We start from the raw sequence: 25,605 nt of genomic DNA, 5'->3' as shown, positions 1-25,605 counted from the left end.
TTCAAAGTTGGGTGTGACTTCCCAAACGTTCCCGAGGTGTTCATAGTGTTTGGGGACAGCGTATTCATGCTGACAGCCCCAAAAACTGTTTGTGGTTGTGTGTGTGTGTTGTGCGTGTGTGTGTGGCTGTGTGTGTGGTTGTGTGTGTGAGTGGTTGTGTTTGTTTGTGGTTGTGTGTGTGTGTTTGTGTGTGTGGTTGTGTGTGTGGTTGTGTGTTGTGGTTGTGTGTGTAGTTGTGGTTGTGTGTGTGGATGTGCATTTGTGTTATTGTGTGTGTGGTTGTGTGTTGTGGTTGTGTGTGTGTGTGTGTGGTTGTGTGTGTGGTTGTGTGTGTGTGTGTGTTTGTGGTTGTAATTGTGTGTGTGGTTGTGTGTGCTTGAAGTTGTGTGGTTGTGGGTGTGGTTGTATGTAGTTGTGGTTGTGTGTTTGTGTTATTGTGTGTGGTTATGTGTGTGTGGTTGTGTGTGTGTGGTTGTGTGCTTGTGGTTGTGTGTGGTTGTGTGTTGTGGTTGTGTGTGTAGTTGTGGTTGTGTGTTTGTGTGTGTGTGTGTGTGTGTTGTGTGTGCTTGTGGTTGTGTGTGGTTGGTTGTGTGTGTGTGGTTGTGTGTGTGGTTGTGTGTGTGGTTGTGTGTGTGGTTGTGGTTGTGTGGTTGTGTGTGGATGTGCGTTTGTGTTATTGTGTGTGTGTGGTTGTGTGTGTGTAGGTGTGTGAGTGTGTGTGTATGGTTGTGTGTGGTTGTGGTTGTGTGTTGTGTGTGTAGTTGTGGTTGTGTGTGTGGATGTGTGTTTGTGTTATTGTGTGTGTGTGTGTGTGGTTGTGGGTGTGTGTGGTTGTGGTTGTGTGGGTGTGGGTGTGTGTGGTTGTGTGTGTGATTGTGTGTGGTTGTGGTTGTGTGTGTGGTTGTGGGTGTGCGTTGTGGTTGTGTGTGTAGTTGTGGTTGTGTGTGGGGTTGTGTGTTTGTGTTATTGTGTGTGTGGTTTTGTGTTTGTGTGTGTGTGTGGTTGTGTGTGCTTGTGGGTGTGTGTGGCTGTGTGATTGTGTTGTGTGTGTGGTTGTGTTGTGTGTGTGGTTGTGTGCATGTGGTTGTGTGTGTGTGGGTGTGTGTGCTTGTGGTTGTGTGTAGTTGTGGTTGTGTTAGTGTGTGTGGTTGTGTGTGTGTGATTGTGTGTTTGGTTGTGTGTGCTTCTGTGTGTGGTTGTGTGTGTTTGTATGTTGTTGTGGTTGTGTGTGTAGTTGTGGTTGTGTGTGTGGTTTTGTGTTTGTGTGTGTGTGTGTGTGGTTGTGTGTGCTTGTGGGTGTGTATGGTTGTGTGATTGTGTTGTGTGTGTGGTTGTGTTGTGTGTGGTTGTGCGCATGTGGTTGTGCGCATGTGGTTGTGTGTATGTGGTTGTGTGTGTGTGGTTGTGTGTGGGTGTGTGTGTGGGTGTGGTTGTGTGTGCTTGTGGTTGTGTGTGTGGTTGTGTGTAGTTGTGGTTGTGTTAGTGTGTGTGGTTGTGTGTGTGTGTGCGTGGTTGTGTGTGTGTGATTGTGTTTGGTTGTGTGCGCTTGTGGTTGTGTGTGTGGTTGTGTGTGTTTGTATGTTGTTGTGGTTGTGTGTGTAGTTGTGTTTGTGTGTGTTTGTGTTATTGTGTGTGTGTGGGTGTGTATGTGTGGTTGTGTTTGTAGTTGTGTGTGGTTGTGTGGGTGTGGTTGTGTGTGTTGTGGTTGTGTGTGTAGTTGTGGTTGTGTGTGTGTGGATGTGTGTGCTTGTGGTTGTGTGTGTGGTTGTGTGTGTGGGAGTGTGTGTGTGGTTGTGTGTGTGGTTGTGTGTGGGGCTGTGTGTGCTTGTGGTTGTGTGTGTTTGGTTGTGTGTGTGGTTGTATGTGTGTGTGGTTGTGTGGGAGTGGGTGGGTGTGGTTGTGTGTGCTTGTGGTTGTGTGTGCTTATGGTTGTGGCTGTGTGTTGTGGTTGTGTGTGTAGTTGTGGTTGTGTGTTTGTGTTGGGTGTGTGGTTGTGGGGGGGTATGGTTGTGTGTGCTTGTGGTTGTGCATTGTGTGTGTAGTTGTGGTTGTGTGTGTAGTTGTTTGTGTTATTGTGTGTTTGTGTGTGTGTGTTTGTGTGTGTGTGTGGTTGTGTGTGTGTGGGAGTGTGTGTGGGGGGTGGTTGTGTGTGTGGTTGTGTGTGCCTGTGGTTGTGTGTGTGGTTGTCGGTGTGGTGTGTTGTTGTGGTTGTGTGTGTAGTTGTGGTTGTGCGTTTGTGTTATTGTGAGTGTGGTTGTGTGGCTGTGTGTGTGGGTGGGGGTGTGTGTTGTGGGTGTGTGTTGTGGTTGTGTGTAGTTGTGGTTGTGTGTGTGTGGTTGTGTGTTCATGTGGGTGTGTGGTTGTGTGTGTGGGGGGGTATGTGTGTGTGTGGTTGTGTGTGATTGTGGTTACATTCGATTTGATGAGAGTTAAGCAGAGATGTCTGCATTCAAACCACTAGCGAAAAATTGTAACTCTGCTGCTACACATATCCCTAGTAATAAATACAAGAGGAACATTTCCGAGGCTGGTAAATAAGATATACTTCCGACAGTAAGGTACTGTCATTTCTTGCCCAGTTAAATAAAAGGTGAGTACAAATATGTGCATGTTATAAGGCAAAAGTTAAAGGCCAGAGACAATTGGGAAGTAATCTGGTATATTTTGATAACTAATGGAATTGTCAGAGTATTCCCCGTTTCCTTGAATGGACAAAATAGATGCACCATTTTTCTCACGATTGGATTTAAAAACCATTATGCTTGCGACTTAGAATCTAGATGACCGTTGTTTTTTTTTCTTAATTGCAACAAATTGTAAGATGTCATTAAGGAAGCTTTTACGGAGAGGTCAGGGGTTCGAGAGTAAATCCACATGCAAACAAGCATTGGCCGCGCGGCTCACTGAGAACATCAAAGCGGCCGAAAGGGGAGAAAGGAGGGGTGAGTGCAAGCTGAGGTGACAAGAAGGGCTGGGCGAGAAGGGAGGGGGGAACGCCAGCAGCAGAGGAGCCAGATTAAAGCTGACAAAAAGGGAGGGGGAGAAGGGAGGAGGGAGTGCGAGCAGCAGCTGTGCACGTGCACGCCATCGTGCACTCAAGCTTTAGGCCTGGGTTGCACTTTGAAAACCTGTATACTAAATGCTCTCCGAGCAGTGCATGCGCGCTGGCTCAGCAAGACCTAAAAAGGAAGTTGGAAAGTAGGGTGCTTGTTGTCACTCTCCTGTGCCTTCTCTGTATTGAGATACCCGACAACCACAGTTGAATACAATGGTCCTAATGTTCAAATCGAGCCTCCAAACACATTGCTAGCCCTCTTAATTTATATATTTCTGTTATTTAGAGAGTGTGGACCTAACCACAAGGCAAAATATAGTTTACTTAGAACATAATAGCTGTACATATGATGTGTAATGACCAAAAACCTAACTTATTGGACACTCAGTGGTGACCAATACAACAATGTTATTTATCACTTTGTGTGTAACAGCAACTACACAACATTTTCATCGTGGATACTATTCGGCGCCTTGCGAAAACTCATTGGCCAACATGACTGAGCGAAATATGTATCAGCTGGACATATATGTATTATCAGTAAAGAATTCATCATAATGGATAACGACTTTTTATGGATATATAACTTGTGATGGTGAGCCAGGATTTCTATAAGCTACCAAACAAACATACTGCCTTGAGAATCGTAGTAAGGAACCTCTGTTTTTTTTGGAGAAAAAACACTGAGTAGTATGGAAACTGCAAACTATATATTTTTTTAGGGATATTTTAGTGTGTGTAGGGTATTTTTGACTGCCCAGGATCGAATTCTGAATCTGTCGATTGTTGTAGGTTTGTGTTTTTGTTTGGCTTCTGTCTTGCAAGAAAGCCTCAGCTGGCGAGTGACCACAGATATTGATTCTCCTAGATCTCCAGAGTGTAGTCACATCAGACGTGTAGGTCTTCATGCCGTATGTTGTCTGCACTGTATGTTTCTTAAGATACGGTGCAAGCCTTCCATGCTCCCTTTATCCTCCAGCAGGGGCTTCCTTCCCGTCTCTGCTCCATTATGTGGCATACGCTAGACAGTAATCCAACTTTTGCCTCAGCTCTTCATTTTATCACGGGTACCTCCTCTTTCTGACTTGAGCTTTGCTGCTCTTTCCCATCTGTCTTCTACCACACGCCCCTCTCTCATTCATCATGTGCAGCTGTCTCCACTCTCGTCTGTTGTGTCTCACTCTCCTCCTATCTTCGTCTTAGGGCCTCACCCCCTTCTCTTATCCAGCGTTTACCTTGGTTTCTTATCTCAGCTGTTGTATGACCCAGTCACTCCTCCTTCATCTTATGGTTTGCTTTCCTATAATCTGCTCACCTCTCACTCATCCATCATGTACCATGGGCCCCTCATACGACTTGTGCCTCACTTCCCTCTCGCAATCATCTTATTCTACTCTCATCCGTGTTTGCCTTCATCTCCTCTGTCATATACCTTGTAATTCAGTCCTCTAACTCGTCCCAGTGGTATTTCTCACCTTCTCATAAACATAAAGAATCTTGCCATATCAGAGTGTCTAGGAACTTATCTACTCGGCCTATCTGCAAAGAACTCGATCTACTGCCCACAAACTATTTTTTTATGCGGTGTGAGCATAAAGTTGTTTGGCAGATGTCAAGTATGTACATAGTTTATGAGACAGATTCCTGTAGATTTAATATTTGTGAAGGCCAGCACACGCTATTTTCTCAAAAAACTGAAAACCGCAATCCAATTGACCTGGATTCTCATGACCCCTCATCTTGTTACCAGAACATGATGTTTCCTGTCCTTTGAGAAATCATTGTTTTCAAGGGTTTTAATCCCATTGGTTCAGTTGAACTCAAACTACTACAAATAAAAGCCCAGGAATGTGTACTTGTTGTCTTGCCAACATACAGTGATCTGTTTATCCCATGTCTGAGGGACTCAGAAAGTTCACTGTAATCATGTGCAGCCAGCCCAGCTCAGTTATTGAAACAGAGCAGAATGCCTGGTGTTGGATGGCCTGCAAGTCATTTGCTGGGGAGCTAAACTGTGCAAGTTATTTTTTAATTGGCACACCAAGATCCTATATCATCTGCATTCCTTGCATTGTGATAAGGCAAATTACATACTATCAATGTGACAAAAATGCACAATTCCCCATTGACACTCTGGCAGTTGGAAGTTTTAGAGCACAGGGGACCGTGCATCTGCAGCAGTAGCCTACTTTACCATACCTACACAGTCCATATTCTACATAGGCTCACGAGGATTTCAATAAAAGCCGCTAACAGTCCTGACTGCAATTTAACCAAAGTTACCACAACACATTAAACGATATAAATCCCGTTGTATTTTATTCCTAAACTACTCCAAAAGACGGAACAGTTGCTTCACTCACTGAGACTCGATTATTGCACAGAGATTTTTTTTTTTATTGCTACTAACACTGAATGGCAATTTGAAGTAAATAAACCTAGCATTTTCCTTGCTTTTGTAGTCATCCGTGATTTGCACGTCGTTTTTGTTCATCATCACTTTTAAACACATTGACTGTAGGAAGCAACAGAAATGGCATACTATTTATTTTGAATTGAGGATTTATTTATGCAATGCTTTCTAATGTCTCTGAGCCAGTTGTTTGCCCTGTCCATTCCTTAACATGAGACACCTTTCCCTATGACGTACACGCTATAGGATCAGCGTTTGGTAAGCACACTTTTATACACAAACTGGTGAACAGAATAGGGTTCCTCACTCTTTAGGTACAAATTCCTTAGAGTTTGTGGATGTTATTGACTTTCTTCATTTATCGCAAAGATGGGCAAAATATTACCTCTACAGCACTTCTTATCAGACAGTAGTTACAGCTCTTTTGTCTAGCGTGCATGAAGGGCAGCAGCCACATGCAGGGGGAAGATGTGCTCTCCCCACTCTCATCAGGTGCTTCATTCGCAGGAGTAAGGGTCAGCTGCTGGATGCTGTGGCCTCACAGAGCCAGGCAAGCTTTGCATTTAGAGTCAGGTGAAGCGTGCAGGCATTTGCAATGTCTATACTGGCAAAGAGGGCACTTGACCTACAAGACTAGGGGCCCGTAAAGAGAAAGTGAACCTCAAAAATACAGCTTGTACAACTATTTTCAATCCCTTAGTCAAGTGCCTTACTCTGCTTTTCAATTTCTATGGTTGTGTCTTTGTCCCTGTTCTCATCCCTGACCCTCCTGAAAAGAACAGAAGTCCAAGCCTGGAAAAAGAGCTCACAATACCTGAACCAAGAGCATGTGAACTTTTGGTTAATCTAAGACTGGGATTAGAAACAAGTGTTTGCAACGGGAGTTAACCCAACCTCACACAATCCTAATCAGGAATCCCCCTCCCACCCCATACTCAGGATTGTTAAAGCCGCCTAGCAAGCTACACATTCGAAGTCCTAACCCAACAGCGAGTCAGCCAGGTGCCCCTCAAGCACAAATCTATTGGCATTTCTCAGCTGTGAAACTGGACCCCAACAGGTCCGCGGAAGAGGCTTCTAACCTACAACCATCTTTGCATATTCCTTAGATGGCTACAGAAAGAGACTAGCACCGTCCTTCTAATGTCCACTATAATGTTGATGTTATTCATAAATTTGTATTTCTTTTTAAGTAATACCAACAACTGGACGACCTTATTGTGTAAATGTTAATTAACCTTCACACCACCTCCCATGAACACGACCGTTGTTGCTGAACCAAGCTACAAAGATAAGCTAATTGGCTCAATTTGGAGTTTCAGACCTCGCACCTCAGCCTAAAATCTACCTCCTCACCAGTGAATCGCACATTTATTGATAGGGTTGAGCCTCACACCTGGTAACAAAGGCTAGAAACAGAACTCTTTATGTGACTTTGTTCAGACATGGGCTGTACCCACAGTAGCTCCTGGAAGTCAATAGAACTTCTCCCAGCTCAGGGTACAATCTTAGCGAGATTGGACTATGGTAACTCCGTCTACTTAGGCGCCAATAAATCGTGTATCTCTCGCCTCCAAGGAATCCAGAATGCTGCAGCTCGCGCCCTGCTAGCACTTCCTATCTCTTTTTCGGTTTCAAATTTTCTGCCTAAGCTCCATTGGTTGCCAATTGCTAATAGAATTCAATTTAAGTCTTTGTGTGTAGCCCACAAAATTTTGACACAACAAGGCCCGCCGAATTTAGCGGGTCTGCTAGTTCAATATGTGCCAAATCGTCCTCTGCGCTCTTCCAACTCTGGTTCGGTGTGTACCCCCCCGATTTCAAAGAGCCAGAGCAGGTGGCCGCTCTTTCAAGGTGCAGGCGGCCCACCTTTGGAATTCCCTCCCGAACTCAATTAGAGGACTTCAGAACCATTTGGCATTTCGCTAGGCTATAAAGACCTGGCTTTTTCCAGCGTAGTGTGTTTCCATTTGCTGTGGTCGTCCATTGGCACTTGTGCTTAGGTAGCGCTGGAACGCCCCGTCACTGGGGCAGCTATGCGCTGTACAAATTTCGGAAAAGAAAGATCCCGCCCAATGCTCCCTGGGTTCAGGAGAGGGGAGCAATCTGCATACAGCATACCAATCCTCCACGTTTTGATGGCAATCCATTGTTTCATCATGACAACTATCATTTGGGAGCATAGTAAATTGCACGGAGGTGAAAAAATGTTTTGCGCCAGAGAAGGGTAAAGTATTGCCATCTTATCTTGAAAAAATGTAATCTTCTGTTTTCATTTAAAAAAACACTTGATGGGTTGGAATGCTATCCAGGGTGACTGCCAATTAGACTATTTTCAAGTATTCCTCCCATCACCTTTTGTGTGTTTGAAAGCTTAGGACTCGTCATCTTTTAGAAAAATCTTTGAGACGCATTATTTACAATCAGTGGACTACAGCCCATACATAGCTTACCATTTGTATGCTCCAACGTCGCCCTCGTATCCTTCGTTCCCGTTTGTCCATGCCATGCATGCGTCATGCTTTTCTTGTGTTTGGCCCTCCCCTAATGTATGGATCAAGTACTTGTGTCCATCCACTGCTCCCGTTTTATGAGCTACTTTTTACATTTATCTTTGAGCACTCCATACAAGTGCTTGTGTGTTCACTCGATCCGTCTTCTCCCATCTGCCCCCTCCGTCCCTTTTGCTTCTTTCCCTCCGCAGATCGTGCTGTAATGGGTGTCTTTCTTTATCCCCCTCCTCACCTGCCCTTGCTTGCGTTTCTTTATTCCCCCCCATCCGCCCTCGTGGTGTTTGACAGGAAAACAAAGACGAATATTGTTTCTTGCTATAATGGGTGCAGATGCTCCTAATTTAAAGGACATCACTGCAGAAAAGCTGCTGCCGCCATGGTCTAGCAGGAGGAATTGAATAACTATTTCTGCCGCTCGTGTCGATGCAGGATTAAAATAAACATGCTACCAGAGAGGAGAGTTCCAGAAACGCCACTGACTTGCGGACTAAATACAGAGGACTCAGCAAACCGCCTTTAATCACCCCAGCAGAGACCACGTTGAAACTTCAAAGTGGGGATAAAACCATCTCAAGGCTCGAGCGCTCGCAGGGGAGGCAGAAACAGCTGCTGGATGCCATTCACGCTGTTTTAGCCAATTTGAAGGGTTAGATGTAGGGGTGGGCGGAATTTGCGTGTTCGCGCTACACAAAGCTCCACGAAACGGTAAAAAAATCTCAGCGAACACGCAGAATTGCTTGTTCACGATGCTTTTTTCCTGTTCGCGAACGCTGTTTGCATGCTCGGAAGGAAATATCTCATCAACACACATTTTGAGAACGCGAACAAACAAAAAATTCAGCAAAGCCGCGGAACGCAGAATTTTGGGCAATTCCGTGTTCTCCGCAGAACGCAAAATTCCGCAAATTCCGAGAGCGGAACGGAATTTACCGCCCAGGCCTAGTTAGATGACAGAAAAGAGAAGCAACATTGTTTCACATCCCATGACGATGGCTCCCTGAGCACTGCCGTAGATATGCTGCCTGAGCAATCTAAGCCCCACAGAGATCACTGGACAATATAGCCAACCGATGCAGACAATGCCCCACAGTCAGCTGGTCTGTGAAGACAACAAGCATTAAACTCTACATAATTAAAAGCCACACACTTAAGTGCCACGCAGTTCCACAAAAAATACATCCCCACTGCATAATTCCACATTTCAACATCTCATAATTCCAGGCCACACAATTCAACTCCACACAATTCCACTCCACATCATTTCACTCCATGCCACATAATTATAAACCAACTCCAGATATTCCACTCCGCTCCATGCCATATAATTCCACTATACATAATACCACGCCACGCAACATAATTCCACACCACATAATTACACTCCATGCAACACATTCCAATTCCAGATAATTCTGCTACACATGTCACTCCAACCTACAAATTACACTTCACACAACACAATGACACTCCACAAATATCAACTAAGCTCCAAAACACATAATTACACTCCACAAAATGCAACCCCTCACCATGCCACATAATTACAGTCCACACAATTCCACTCCACACCATGCCACATATTTCCACACAATTCAACGTCACACAATTCCACACCATGCATCATAATTACACTTCACATAACACCACTCAACACCACATAATTACATTCCACTCCATACTACATAATTATACTCCAAATAAATCCACTACATGCCACGTAGCAACACTTCACATAAATACACTCCACACCATGCCACATAATTCCACTCAACACAATTTCACTCAATACCACACAATTCCACGGCATAGGATTCAACTCCACCCAATTCCATTCCACACCAAACCACATTAATTCCACTACATACATCCAATCCCCACCACAGAATTCCACATGCCACATAATTCAACACCACTCCACTACATGCCACTCCACATTATTTCACTACACCCAATACCATATAATTACTATCCACATAATTCTACGGCACACCATGCCACACAATTCCACTACACATAACTCGACTCAATGCCACATCAAACAATTCCACAGCGAACAATGCCACTCTAAACCACACACCACTCCACACAACATAATTGCAATACACACAATATAATTCAACATCATGCCACATAATTCAACTCCACTACATGCCAATCCACTCCACACCATGGAACCTAATTCCACTCCACACCATGCCACATATTTACACAACACATACTTCAACTCCACATCACATACATCCACTCCATAACACATGGCTAAAAAACATTGCCATTTTGATAACGTCAATAGCTCTCGGCTTGCTGAGATCTATTAGCTTTGCCAGTGCTTGTTTAGATCAAAGCCTACGAGACAGCACAGCTCTCTGGTTTACTAACAACATCTCAAGGACATTTGGAAAGCTTCTCTGGGAATGCATTCTGCCCTTTGCTTACCACTGGCTTTTTGGTTTGTAACTCACATTTTCTTGCTTTCTTTTTTCTGCCTATATTTATTTTAGGCTGTCTAGCTTGAGTTTGTCCCTTCCCTTTCCCAAACCCTATGTACTGTATTCTTCAATTCAGTACTGAATTTCTGTACACAAGTCTTTAAATCTTGTTCTTATCTTTTCACATTTGCTATGCAGTCAAAGATAGAGGTCAAATGTCAGGCTCTGTCTTCCAGGGAGCGTGGTGTTTACTTTTGTTTCTCTGACTTCAAAGTGAGAGGATTTATGTGACAATCCTGCTGGGTATTAACCACAGAAAGCTGCTCCTAGAGTAGTGTGACCCTACTACAGTTCTAGAACTGTAGTAGGGTCACACTACTCTAGGAGCAGCTTTCTGTGGTTAATATCTAGTAATGGAGGCCGCTAGCTCCTAGAACCCCACGCCTCCCGTTCCCCCCTCCACACACCGTGGAGTCTCTCTTGTGATTACACACAATCCTGCTGGGTACCCATGTGAGACAAAGGCTGTAGCGTGTTAATTTTTCTTGTTGTCTACTTGGTATGCTGTACACAAAACAAAACGTACAGATACTTCAGAATGTGGAATTCACAAATGAAGACTATTTTTAGTAACTCTGAAGTGTGGCGGAAACATATTTTAATACGATCAAAACAATTCAATCACTAGGTGATGGCATTTCCACACATTATTGTTTGTGCGATGTATAGTTTTATCAGTAAACATGTATGTCTGTGCAAATGTAATGGTCATTTCAATTGAAGATGTGTTGACTGTAATGGCAGTGCACTACCATAACATGCATACTCCACTTTACCATCACTCCATTATACTCTACATCACTGCACTCTACTTTGCACCACTCTACTCTTTGCCACTTCACTTGATGCCTCTCTACTCTATACCACTTTACTCTTTGCCAATGCACTCTTCCCCACAACTACTCTACTATGGCTCACTGCAATCTTTGCCACGACACTCTACGCCAATCCACTCTGATCTACTCTGCACCAATGCACTCTACTCTATGCCACTGCACTGTACACTAATTCACTACAATGTGAAACAATCTGCTCTAGGCCATTGCAGTTTTTGCCACTTTTTTTCACTCTGTGCCATTCCACTACAATCTATCCTGCGCCACTCCACGCCGATGCACTCAACACCACTTTACTCAACACCGTTACACTGCACCACTGCACTGTATGCCAGTATATTCTACAATACTCTACGCCACTGCACTTTACATCATTGCACAGCACGTAACTTTACTCTGCATCACTCTACGCTACTGCACTTTACACTAATGCACTTTACTCTATATAACTCTTTGCCACTCTAAGGTACACTGCACTCTAAGCCACTATACTCTATGCCAATCCACTCTAGTCTACTGTGCACCACACTGCACTCTACGCCATTTCACTCTGCGCCCCTCTAATTTACTTTCACCACTCTACTCTGTACCAGAGCACTCTACTCCACTCTCCTATGCACAACTGCACTCTATGCCACTGCACTCTACGACACTACACTCTGAGACACTCTACTCTGCAAGACTACATTCAACGGCACTCTACTATGCACCAATGGACTCACTGCCACTGCACTCTACACCACTTCACTATACTCTGAAAAATCTACTCTACGCCACTTCACTCTAGGCCACTCTATTCCACTCAGTGCCATTCCACTATACTCCACTCCAATCTACCTTGTGCCACTCCACTGCACTCTACACCACTTTACTCAAAACCAATACACTCTACACCAGTCTACTCTGTACCACTGCACTGTACGCCACTATACTCTATAACACTCTACGCCACTGAACTCTACACTAATGCACTCTACGCCACTTTACACCACTGCACTCTCTGCCACTGAACTCTAAGCCACTCTACTCTGCACCGCTATACAGCACTCTACACCAATGCACTCTACGCCTCTACATTCTACCTCAATCCGATAGGCAAGAAAACAGGTTTTTATGCCATTTCATTAGGAAATTACATCCATCCAAATAGGGCCGCGTTCAGAAATGAGTATTCTAAAAACAGCATTCAGCGTTTACGATATGTGATCACATATTTCCTACTGAAATGGCATAAAAACCTGTTCTCTTGCCTACTGGCAGCCAAAAGAATTACTGAGTTTCTGTTGCTATAAGAACCTTCGTGGAATACTCATATGTCATTTGCAATGCTGTGTCTCAAAACTGTGTTTGACCCAGCTTAGTTTTTAAACCTCTCGTAGGGAGGCCACTGCAGCTTGCACCACACATTGCCCCTGCTAGCTCGCAATGACAGTACAAACACAGCTACTTACTATCACACACAGCTGTTGTGCTAATACCTAAATTAGCCAGACAGCGCCACCATGTGGCAGACTGTCATAAGCCCCGGTGCTAGCAATTAGGTGCTGGTGCTGAGCATTAGAAACCACCGGCTCAAATTAAGCACTGGTTTGAACTGACACAGGATCTTGCCCTGAGGAAGCCTGTAATCAGGCGAAAAGTGTTGGCTGCACCTATCTGTATTTGGTGAAGAAGAAACTGATTAAAGAGTCTGAAAATCAACTAAAGAACCTATTTGTTGTATTTCCTATTGATGTTCTACGCACTAATTTTCATAAGGATACTCTGTTGTGCTGCCTCTCGATTGTTTTTGACATTTTATTAATGGGCAATTGGTAGCTGGTCATCAGAGAAGGGCAACAGTTGTTCAAAAAAAATTTTTCTAATAGTTTTATTAGCCATAGGTATCATTTATTATAGCGACAAAAGATGCAAAAATAAACAATCAATAACAGAGAGTAGAACATACATAGTCCAAGGAAAAAAAGGGTTATAATAGGGAGATAGCATCAATCGAGTCTTAATATAGTTAGTTACAACAAACATACCGGGAAAAAACGCATCAGCAAGGCCGATAGCACATTCTGAAAAAGAGAGGGAATGATCAAGGAGACACAAATCCAAAACAGAGAGACAGTAAGTTATTAGTCCCATTGTAGACTAGACCAAACCTTTTTAAATTTAAACCAAGATCGCGGACCTCTAACTTTGGCTAGTGCTAATTCCATCTCATCTAAATAAGACCCAAAATTCGTTAAGACTTGGACTCGCATGTTGAATCCATTCTCGAGCAATACATAAATGAGCACATGCTATTGCAATTGAAACTAATGATCTCATATGACTACCCATATCCCATATGACCCTTAAAACTACTTCCTTCTCTGCGATCTGGACATCGTGGCCAACCAATGTTCTAAGTACGGAAGTTACCTCAGTCAGCCTTGGGCAGGTAACAAACATATGTCTTAGGTCTGCAGCATACATTTGACATTTTGAACAGAGTGACTTTGCCAATGGTTGAGTCATAGCCTATTTGGAAATAAGCTCAGGAGTATAATACAGCATAAATACTATCAGATGTTGTTGGAGTTTCAAATTAACTGATACTACAGCTGTATCAATAGATTACTGTATTTCCTCATTGGTTATATCGGTTTGAAAAATCCGACTTAGTTTCACTGATACCTGTAACCCATCATCGCTAGCAGCTGCTAGCATCTTCTGGTAAACTATACCAATAGTTCCTCGGCCTACAGTCTGAAAGAGTGCGAATAGTATGTTGGAGGGACTCGCCATCTCTAGTATCCTCTGACCCCGTAAAAAATAGTCCCTTACTTGCAGATACTTTAAGAATGTGCTCTGTAGTAACCCAAACTCATCTTTCAGGGCTGCAAAAGATCGGAACCCTTGTCCATCAAAAAGCTGACCAAGTTGAGAAATACCCTTAGGTTGCCAGCATCTACCAATATCATTGTGAAATATGTCGGGCAGGATGGGATTGCCTCACAACTTCATATACGAGTGTAGACTTCGAGATATCTTGCCATATCCTATTGATGTCCCTAATTATCTTAAACCTGACCCGTTTGTAGTAGTTCGAGTCAGACGTTTTGTAGAGCAGGAACCCAGTATTTGGTCCAAAGGCCAGTTGGTATGAAAGCTGAGCATTTCCAGTGTCAGGCCCACAAAGTAGGCTTCAGATTCGACCAACAATGCGGCCCAAAAGTAAAGTTTAAAATCTGGAAGCTTAAAACCCCCCTGTTTATATGGTAATTTAATATACTGAAGAGCTCTCCTTGCGCGTCTAGAACCCTAAATAAAGCGGCCAACAACACTGTCTAGACGCTTAAAAAATGTCCACGGGACCCTTCGAGGGATTGTACGATATAAATACAAACATTTTGGGAGAATATTCATTTTCACTATATTACACCTACCGTATATGCAGAGAGGAAGCCGGTGCCAACTACGTAATTTTGCTGTGACAGTTTTAAGTAGTGGTTCGTAGTTCAGAGAGATTACATTGTCCACTCTGCTACTGATACAAACTCCCAGATATGATGCTGTTGTTGTAATCCCTAATATTAGTGGAGTGGTTTCAGGTTGAAAATGTAGAATTGTCTGGGTCTTATTCCAATTTATTTGTAACCAGAAAAAGAGCCAAAACGTTGTGCCTCTTGTGTGATTAGGACTATGGCTTCTACTGGGCTGGAGGAAAAAATGGCGATGTTGTCCGCATACGCGGTTAGTTTTTACTTCCAAACCACTAAGCAATACTGGAGATATTCTAACGTTTTGCAACAGATGCCTTATAAAAGGCTCAATATAAAGAGCAAACAATAATGGGAATAGCGGACAACCCTGCCGCGTACACCTTCGGACTGAGAAATGGGCAGAAGAAAGGCTGTTTAGCTTTACTGCTGCTCCCGGGTTGTTATAACGTTTATAAACCGCCGAGATTAACCTTTGGCCAAGGTCGAATGATTACATAAATCGGCCATAATGCTCCCCAAGCAACTCGGTCAAAGGCCTTCTCGGCGTCCAGCATCAACATATCTAGATGCGGATTTAATTGACCAGAGACATCGAATGAAGCGATAGCTGTATTTATATGAGCTGCCTTGTCTCTGCCAGGGACAAAGCCGTGCTGTTATTCCGAGACTAACTGATGGATAATAGGAGCCAGCCAAGAAGCTAGAATTTTAGAGAAAATGTTTGAATCGGCATTGATCAATGATATAGGGCGGTACGAGGCCATGTCCTCTACCGATTTCCCCTTTTTAGGAAATACTATAATATTGGTGATATTCCAAGGGGAATAATATTGTTAAATAGTGTAGTAAAGATAGGTGCCAAAATATCTTTAAAACTTTTATAGAATTCCAACGGGATAGTGTCCTCACCAACAGACTTCCCTGTTGGTAGAGTGCTAATTGCTTCCTCAACCTCCCCAAGTTCAATATCTTTTTGCAGAGACTCATAGTCCAATAGATTCAGAACGGGTAGCGCACTCTCCTGTATATAATCCGAGGCTGTTTGTTCACTAGTGGATGTTGATTCGTCATATAAATCTGCATAAAAGAGTCTAAATTGTTTGACTATGTCTTCTGACCTAGTGTAGAATAGACCATCTCCCCCGTTTATTCTTTTAATACATGATCTAGCCCTTTGGTCAGCGAACTGAGTGGCTAACAAGCGGCCAACCCTTTCCCTGTATTCATATTGCTTGGATTTGTACTTGTGGTAGTTAGCATGTACTTTGTCCAATAGCCCCCGATTAAGCTTTGCTCTTACTTCAACCAACCGCCGGTATATTGACTGTTCCACTGCTTCTTTTAAAGCAATGACTCTTGCATGCAGCTGCTCCAAATCTAATAAAAACCTATGTTCCTGCTCCATCTCCCTTTTAGACTGATGATTCTGCCTTAAGATATACTGAAACGTGGCCCCTCTTACATAGGCCTTTAAACAATCCCATACCACTGCAGTGGACGCAGTGCCCCTATTGTTCTCAAAATATTCTCCGAGTGTACCCCGCATAGATTGCACAAAATCTAAATTACTTAGGAGGTGTCTGGGAAATGAAAATTCCCTATATGGTTCTCTCCTCCGCTGAGTCAGCACAGTTAGCATCACCGGATTATAGTCCAATGTGATTTTAGGACAGACCTCAGACGCTTTTTACAGCATAGTTCTTTTAATAAAAATCATGTCGATTCGGGAATATTGTTTATGTGGGGATGAATAAAACGTGTACCCAGGAATAGTTGGACATAATCTCCTCCAGGCACCCTCCAGCTGATGTATATGGAGAAGTTCTAAGATAGCGGCCCTAGTCCTGCCCATTCTGGCCAGAGATGCAGTGTTTATGGTGTCTATCTTCTTATTGATAATACAATTAAAATCCCCCATAACTATCAACTCGCCAGACCACTCCAATAGTTCAGAGCATAAGTGATAGATAATTTCGGGGCAATCAGTATTAGGACCGTAGACCACACAAATCGTAACCTTACGCCCCAAAATCAACACTTGAGCAATTGCCCATCGCCCTTTAGAGTCGGCTGGTGTGCACAGAACTGTTACTCTGCAATACTTAGATTTTAAAATAGCTACTCCTCGAATAGAGACCGCCTGTGAAGTGCAAACTAGTAAATCAAAGCCGAGCTGTTTTAGTAGTGATCTATCCTTAAAAGCTAAATGTGTCTCAGTAAGGCCCAAAATATGGGGTTTGAATACACAAAGCTCCTCCACTACAAGCCAGCGCTTTCTGGCTTGATTGTGCGCTGCTACATTACAACACACATGCAAGAAAGTGGCTCTGTATATACGCACCAAAGCAAGGTTCAGTGTGTACAGAGTCCAACAGTCCCCAGAGGTTTGGCAGAGGTTGAACTTAGATATAACCTTACTCTCTAAAGTGGTAGCTTCGTTGAGCAGTAAGGCAGTATCGGAGGACAGTGTAAAGCATTTGTTGTACACACTCAGTCGGCAAATGGTCTCACACACTCAAGAACTGAACTCTAGGCCAATTGTTTTGTATGTAAAAATATATTGTTGTTTTATTTTAGAACCACAGTTAGGTATAAAAATACTTTCTCAGAAGGAGATTCTATAGTTGAATACTTTCAATAATTAATAGACTTTTCAATGCAATAGATACAGTTGTTGCAATATGTAACACAATCCTAACACAATAATAACATTGAGCTCAATGGGAATTTTCAGTAAATGCAAAATCAGTTACTTTACGTAGGTTTTTCTTACTCAGGGCTGGATCCTGGATTCAGCCCTGGTGCATCTCCTGAAAACAGTTGAAAGAAATTGTTTAAAGTAAACAGGCAATTTTTAGGGAATATTTGTAAGTTGCAAAAATCGACACTTAGAAGAAATTCTGGTGAAAACCAGGCAATTATATCATATGGGGGAAAATCAAGTTATCTGAAAATCACAATTGTAATTACTTTTTAGGGTCAGTGCTGGGCACCAAGATCCAGAACTGGGATCTCTCCTGGTAACAGGTGAGTAATTTTGTTTTCGTTGATCGGATGATTTTTAGTGAATATTCCAAAGTTTCAAAACTCGATACTTGGAAGAATTTCCAAGTGAAAACTAGTCAATGTTACCCTATGGAGAAAATGTAAGTTATCGGCTTTCAGGTAAGTACTCGACTGGCAGAGTTAAGGTTCTGGGGTTAGACTCAGGGGTCTCAAAGGTTCAGGTAGGTACAGTAGTTACACCCTCAGCGGCACAGGGGCAGCCGAGTGCAGAGAGAGAGTAGGCCCAATGTTAGCCTATGGCGGGTAGGGGGCCTGTGGTTGGTAGCTGCTGGCAGGCAGGCCACGCGGCTGTGGGAGCGGAGCTCCTGGTCACTTACACAGGGCAAGTAGAATAGAACAGATGCTGCACTACCAGGGGTACTCGGGCGGCTGGGTGCAGGGTGCATTTGGGCCTTTGGGCGCCCAATGGTTTTCAATGGGAAAGCTGCGAGACGAACAAAGGCTGCAGGCTCGGGGACAGAGATTCTTCAGGTGCGACCACCACTTCGAGAGGTAAGTTGGGAAGCTGTAGGTTAGGTAGGCACCCAGGAGTTGGGCACAGGGGGCCGCAGGGCGCCGGGTACAGGGGTGTCTTTTGGCGTCAGGAAATCTTATCCTCTGCTGGTCGCGGTTGGGGAGGTCCCTGGAGTTGAGGCTGCAGGCGTCGTCAGGAGCGTCGAGGAGGGTCCTTGGGTGCTGGATTCTTGGTCACAGTCGCCGGGGGGACATCCTCGTGGTCTTTGTCCACTCAGGCCGGGCTCGGCGGGTGCAGAGTGTGCTGGATTAGCGGTTCCTGGCTGGCACCAGGGGTTGTTGCTGTTTGAGCAGAACCACTGCTCGTGGGAGTCACAGTTTAAAGATGAGCAAGGCAGCCAGGTCCTCCGGAGTTTTCGAGGTTGCTGACCACTGGCGATGCTGGGGTTTAGCAGGAGCAGGTTCGAGGGTCGACAGGCGGTAGAGTTTGGGCCAAGTCAGTTGGTGTTGTCCTCTTGTTAGCAGCTGCACGGCAGGTCTTTCTTCTTGTTCTTCTTTGTAGTTTTGGAATCGAGATCTGAGGAAGGAAGGTTCAGGGTGCCCCTAAATACTAAATTTAGGGGCATTACGGGTAGGGAAAGGTCAGGGACCAATGAGGCCCTTTCCTGGGGTGAGTACACCCCCTATCCTGCCACTCTCCAGTGGGAGGGGGCAGGAGCCTAGTGCCGACTGGGTAGGGCTCCCCATCCTCAAGATGGCGAGAGCCCGGAGTTGTGCTTCACCTCGCCTCCCTCACCTGAGTGGTGGGGTTGGCAGAGGCTGGCACACCCCCTTTCCTCACTTGGGTTTTCCCGCCATAGTGGGGGTCAGAACCAGTAGGGACCAGTTGCTGAGTACAGCAAGAGGTCTGGGGAGGCTCACAAAGGCGGCATGCCTTTGAAGCTTCCCCTGCCCTTCCTGGGGGAGGAGGCCTAGCACCTCGCCCCAGGATGTGCATAGTTGCAGGCCCACGAAAGTGGATGGCTCTCCACCCAGGGGCCCAGCAACATGTCTGCTGGGTGGCAGCCTAGGCAGCCTCTCAGTCAGGAGGCTGGTTGTTGGTTAGTTTCAGGGGACATCTCTAAGATGCCCTCTGCAGTGCATTTTACATTAAGTCCCACACTAGCATCAGTGTGGGTTTAATGTGCTGAGAAGTTTGATACCAAACTTCCCAGTCTTCAGTGCAGCCATCATGGTGCTGTGAAGTTCGTAATGTCGACCTCCCAGCACCATATACTCTTAATGGCAACACTGCACTTACAGGGCCCAGGAATGGACCTGGGCACTGTAGGGGTACAGGGCTCATGCACCTGTACCCTCACCACTGGCATAGGGCACCCAGCTAGAGGGGTGACTGATCTGATGTATGCCAGGGCAGTGGTTTGTGGGCATGGCACACAGGGATGTATGCCATGTCGTCTCTTTGTTTTGTTCTGCACCCAGACACTCAGCCTGCAAAGGCAGTGTGTGTGTGTGTGTGTCAGGGTACAGGGCTTCTAAGAGTGGCACAATAAGTGCTGCAGCCCTTAGGGGCCTTCTCTGGTCACAGTGCCCTGGGTACCTATGGTACCATTTACCAGGGGCTGACATGTGGCCAGAGATTCCAATTGGGTTTAGGTTTCAATACAGTTTTTAGGGAAGGAACACAGGCCCTGGGCACCCGATTGGCAGGAGCCCAGGGCACACTCAGTCAAAGTACATCAGCAATTCAGCAAAAAGTGGGGGCATACCGTGCAAGAAAGATGGCCCTTTCTCACAACATATATTTGAAATCAGACATTAAATCGTATTTCTGAGTTCAATTTCCCCCCTAATTCCGTAATCTCTTCCTCTCTGCTCTCCCAGTGATATTCTAACTAAAGTAGCTAAAGTGTGGCTATTTAATCCCCTCTCTCTCCCCTATCCCCTCCCCTCCTGCCGCTCGGCCAGCTGACATTCTCTGCATATCACCCACCCTTTCTAAACCCCCCCTGTACCTACAAGAAGGAATCACCCCCTACCTCTGCTGTCCCTAACTGACAGCTTTAAGAAGACGCCGCCCACCCCACCCCAGAGCTCAACCAGCCCCCGCCCCCTTCCACCCCCAGTGAATGTGAAAAGTGGCCATAGCATAAGAAAGAAAAGTAAAGAAGGAAAACAGATGCCGAGAGTGAGCACGAAAGTACTCATCTCTATTGCCCAAGACGTGCCATCTTTACTTATACAGGGCTCGAAAAATCTGAAAAATGGTACTAGTCCTGCAGGACTAGTACCTTGAAAAATCTCCTCACCCTAACAGTGACCTACTTGACCTCCGTCTCTGAAAGCAGAGCAAAAGTGACAAGATATCAAGATTTAAAGGCATTTTTATTGCTCATTCGCTTTGTGAGCAATAAAAAGGCCTTTAAATCTTGTTATCTTGTCACATTTGCTCCGTTTTCAAAGACGGAGGACAAAAGTTAGTATGTTTTCCTACTCACCAGAAAGGGCGAGTAGGACCTAAAAATAGCTCGACCTCATAAAATTTACCTCGCAAATGCGAGCGGTCGAGTGGATTTGTCGAGCCCTGTTATACAATCATTTTCTAAAATCAGACTGCCATTTAACTAGTGCTTGTTTAGCATCCTGTTCAGTAAAGAAAAACTGCGACTGGCCGTCTTTAATGATCTTGAGACGAGCTGGCTCCTGCAAAAACACTTGTGAGCAAACTGCCTTGAAGGGGTTCATTAGTTGCTGCATCCTCCATTGTTTGTCCATTGTAAATTTGCACAGGTCAGAGCGTACAAATATAGAAATATTGTCCAGCTTAATAGGAGCAAATGGCCATGCCTTTAAAAAGATTGCCTGACGTAGCAAGAAATTGCCCAAAAACAGCAATATTGGTCGTGAGTAGTTTGACTTGGCTTGACTCCCACGTGAAATAGTCATGGGCAATCTACGCGCTAGCTGGACCTGCGTGTCCATATCACAGTCCGCTAGGTCTGGGAATGCTTGCTGAAAGAGGCTAACAATGTAAGCCCGAGGATTAGAGCCTTCCCTTACTTCTGGTATGCCAAAGACTCTTAGGTTCTAGCGTCGTTGACGATTCTTGAGATCTTCAATTTTGGCCTGCATGAGCGTCGTCTGAGATCCCTGTACCTTGGTTAAGTTCAAAGTGTACGTATTAACCTCCTCCACTGCTGCAACACGTTCCTGTAAATCTGTGAGCTCAGAGGAGAGCTGAGTGACCTTGGAGGTGACATCCGCCAGCACTTGTTTAATCTCTCTACTGTCTGTCTTGGCCTGCAGATAGTATTTTTGAGCCTCCTCTCTCTGGGTGACTAGCCCCTGCAATATTATAGACAGTGTTGGCTCCTCGCAATCAACTGGTCCCTATATAGAGTTTCCCAACTCTAATGTGGCCAATGCTGAGCTACAAGCCTGGTCCAAAGATGAAGAAGGGGCCACGGATGCCAAAATTGTTACCGGTGCTGGAGAACGGGCTGAAGGTAAAACTGAGGGCCTCTGAGATCCTCCGTTTAAACTGCCTGCTGTCCCATCAAGACCGTCAGGACCTTTGATATAAGTTGATGAAACACCTAGATTGAGAGCAGATATTAAATGTTCAGCTTCGAAATCAACTCCAGCTTCCGTTATTTCAGTCTCAGTATTACTGGAGTTAGATAACCTTGAGATAATAGCCTTGATGTCGCCTTTGGAGGCCACCCATTTTCACAAGGAGCTGATCCCAGGGCCAGTGCCAGTTTTTGCGCTGTTTGCTACAGAGTCCTTAAACCGTCCCAAAGCAGCAACACTTGAGATTTAGCTCCACTACCTCTGCTCTTGCCTCCTTTGGTTTCTCGAGTGATTTTCGGGCCTTTCGCCTTTGTGCCTTCCCTCCAACTGGAGTACTGCATTTCAGAGTGTTGGGCTCCACTGCCTCACCATTGCAACGAATCAGGTTGGTTCGCTGGTTTGTATCCCCTGCCTGGTGATCGCTCTGTGCATTTGTCATACATTGCATAGGTTCAGATTCCACCGTATCTGCAGTATCCAAAGGTTGGTCAGTATTTGGGGCATTGTTAGTCCGAGAGTCAATTGGACCTGATTTCAATTGTTCCAATGTCTCAGGTATCCCACTGCTGAGAGGATTTCTATCCCCTGCACCTGCACTGATAGGACCATACTGCGGCTGTGTCAAGTTCTCAGCAATTTCCTCAGGGTCATCAAAACCCGGTACACAGAGTGCTGGAGTATCAGAGGGGCTAGTTCCATTGTCACAATGAATATCCCTGTTCGCAGCAGTGTCTTTCTCCCTGTTCGCCATACTATCAGCCATACTATTAGCCATTTTGGCCTGTACCCGGACAACCAGTTCACTTGCTTTACTTGCTTCTTGATAATCTGAGGCGGAGACTGAAACGGAGGGCGGTAGTGACACAGCTGTGGAGGCAACAGATCTTTCCTCACCTTCCCAGCCCTCCTCGACTGCAGCATTTAGCACCTCAGCCATCTCAAGACCCACAATGGAGGTCTCGGACCTGCAGGATCGGAGCAAACCAGCCGCTCTACCAGAGCGCAGTAGCCAGAGGATCGGTTTTCCAAGCAGGGAGCTGGGGCCAAAGCCAAGCGCTGCATCAGATCCAGGCATCGGATCCACGGCCCCTGCACTGCTGACACCACCTCCTCTATCACCAACTTCAACGGGTGCGGGTGCCTCTATGCGTCCACGTCCTCTCGCGGTGCGCTGCCGGGCCATACCTTCCTCTTGTGCCGCTGCCAGGACCGCCGCCAGTCCACGCCTGCTACTTTGGGAGGAAAAATGTGTAGAGAAGGGCAGCGGCATCTGTAACACAAACCACTACGCTGCTCACCCAACAAGGATGCAATTGCGTAGCTGCCCGACCCGGCACATTGGCTGTAAGTGCCACTGTTTACATGCTTCCCTGCAAATATCTTTTAAATTGCGGCCAAAATTATGTCTGTTAGGGGGGAGGGCGAGGGGGGTATCAGCGATTTCCCCAGGGAGCCATGAGGAGTGCTAGGGAGGCGTCCTCTAGCGCGGAGTCAGATCCGCCATCCTCCTTCCCGCCTGAAGCCTAGTTGTTCAAATCATAAACAACAATAACACTTCTGGTAGTGTGGTAAACGGGTCCCCTAACGACCAATACTTGGTCAACTTTACACCACTTCACTCTAGTCCACTCTACGACACTCCACTCCACGATACTCCATTCCATGACGCTCTACTTCATTAAACACTACTCCAGTCAATGACACTCCACTCTGCAACACTCTACTCCAGTATACGCCACTACTTCCTTCTAAAACGCTCTACGCAACTCCCTCTTCGCCACTCCATGCCACTTTACTCCACTCTATTTTATGACATACTACTCCACGCCACTCCACAACACTCTATGCCATTCCTCTCTCCTACACTACTTATTCTACGACAGTCTACTCTGCTCCATGTCACTCTCCTCTACTCCAGGCAACACCCTCTACGCTACTCCACTCTACAATTGACTCCACGCAACCTGTTCACGCCACTCTACGCTGCTCTACACCTACAGCACTCGACTCCATTATGACAATCGACTACACTCTGCGCCATTAAACTCTACACTACACTCTTCCACTCTATGCCACTCATGCTACTCTACACAACTTCATGACTCTCTACGCCACTCCATAGCACTCCACTCTCCTCCGCATGATGACACTCCACGCCACTCTCCTTTACCCCACAACTTTTAGCCATGCTGAACAGCCTGGTGTACAACACGGCTAAAACATATTGGCAATAGCTCTTGCGTAGGTGAGATCTATTGGCTTTGCAGAAACTTATCAAATCATTGCAGCTGCTTTAGACAAATGCATTTAAAAGCTCCCAAACTACAACTCCCATGATGCAATTTTATTAAGTGCATACAAAACCAAACCGACATATTTGCATCCGTGTCAAGTCGTACTTTACTTACAATGTCAATGTGGCGTGGCTCAGCAAACGACTTTGTGTAGTTGCACTAAAGAATGTGTGTACTTTACTTATTACCTGTCTGCATACAGTTTATCGTGCAAAAACATTACTTAACGTTGGATTCGTCTTATACTTTGGAGTGCAAACACTACCCGAAGAGGTCAGTTTTAATAAATAAACTGTGATATAAAGTACCGGAAGCTGTGGGTCAAACAGCCGGAAGTGTTACCTGGTAGAATGCAGGAGAATAATCACTGACTCTCTCCTTCCAGCCACGATAAAGTTTGGACTTGGCGATGCCTCTTCCTGCTGCGATTAAAATGCCGCCGAGTCACCACAGATCTTGTTAAGCGCTGACTCTAAGAGCTACCAATCTTGTCGGACCTTAGTCAGAAATGCAGTCTGTGTAATCGTAGCGCAGAATAGAAATTTAAAATATTAGCAAGTCCAGCGCCAGGTATTGAACTCCTAGACGTATAGGACCTCGCACGTTCATATACGTTGATCATTCACAGGGTGTTAAACTCCTGACCGAGCACGGAAGTAGAGGAAAGCTCGGCGGTCGGTCCCGTGAGCTGGAGCTGAGCCGTAGATATCTGTTAATTAACTAGAGTGCTAACTTGGATAGACGAACATCCAGCAACGACCGCCATGCTGCTGGACCAAACAATTTAGAATTCTTTCCATGCATCCGGTTAGAAGTAGTAAGTGTAACTGGTGTAACGCGACTACTACATTAAAATGTGCATGTTCAGCAGGTATGCAAATCATTTTTACTGACAATTGATAATGTCTTTAAAGGGCTTTAAGACCATATCAAGAGGAGAGCGGTCCTGGGCTGCTAACGTTGGAACTGCGGAAGCAGGTTCGATTCCCGGCGTTGGCTCAAAATCCTGCGATTCTGGACTAATCTCGAACTCTCACCGTGTCCCAAAAAACAAGCATTAGCAAAGCCTGTGTCAGACCTATTGGCATGGCCAATGACATTTAGCCATGCTGTACCGCAGCACGAGGTATAGGTCGAAAGGCGTCAGCCGAAATAAATTCGACATCTTAATTTATTAAACTTTCTGTAGAGTACGAGTCTTACTTTTTTTGACAATACTCTCAACATGACTTTTGGGGGCATATTATCAAGCCAGGCGATAAAATTATCGCCGTTTTAGCGGCAGAAAACTGCCGCTAAAACGGCGATAATGGGCTTGATAATATGCTCTATGGAATTCCAATTCTATGTCAGGACAGGAGGCTCCGATTATGCTTTCTCATTTCTTTATTAGAAATGCTCAGCAGCCAATCAGAAAACAGTAGATAATGAAAAAAC

At 45.1% G+C, this 25,605-nt stretch overlaps 1 protein-coding gene across 2 annotated transcripts in view; it reads right to left on the bottom strand.

Moving 5' to 3' along the window:
* The window catches only part of LOC146784200 (oxaloacetate tautomerase fahd2, mitochondrial-like), a 129,789-nt gene extending 104,835 nt beyond the window's left edge, over positions 1–24,954 (bottom strand). The window contains exon 1 of one of the 2 annotated variants that reach the window (XM_085634153.1): positions 24,511–24,954. The gene's annotated coding sequence lies outside the window, so the exon portion shown is untranslated. The remainder of the gene's footprint in view (positions 1–24,510) is intronic. The other variant, XM_085634154.1, reaches the window with a different exon arrangement.
* Positions 24,955–25,605: the final 651 nt, after the last annotated feature.

The sequence above is a fragment of the Triturus cristatus genome, chromosome 11 (genome assembly GCF_964204655.1).
Source record: "Triturus cristatus chromosome 11, aTriCri1.1, whole genome shotgun sequence".
In the NCBI taxonomy this organism is placed as follows: Eukaryota; Metazoa; Chordata; class Amphibia; order Caudata; family Salamandridae; genus Triturus; species Triturus cristatus.
This window is presented reverse-complemented; position numbering and strand designations above follow the sequence as displayed.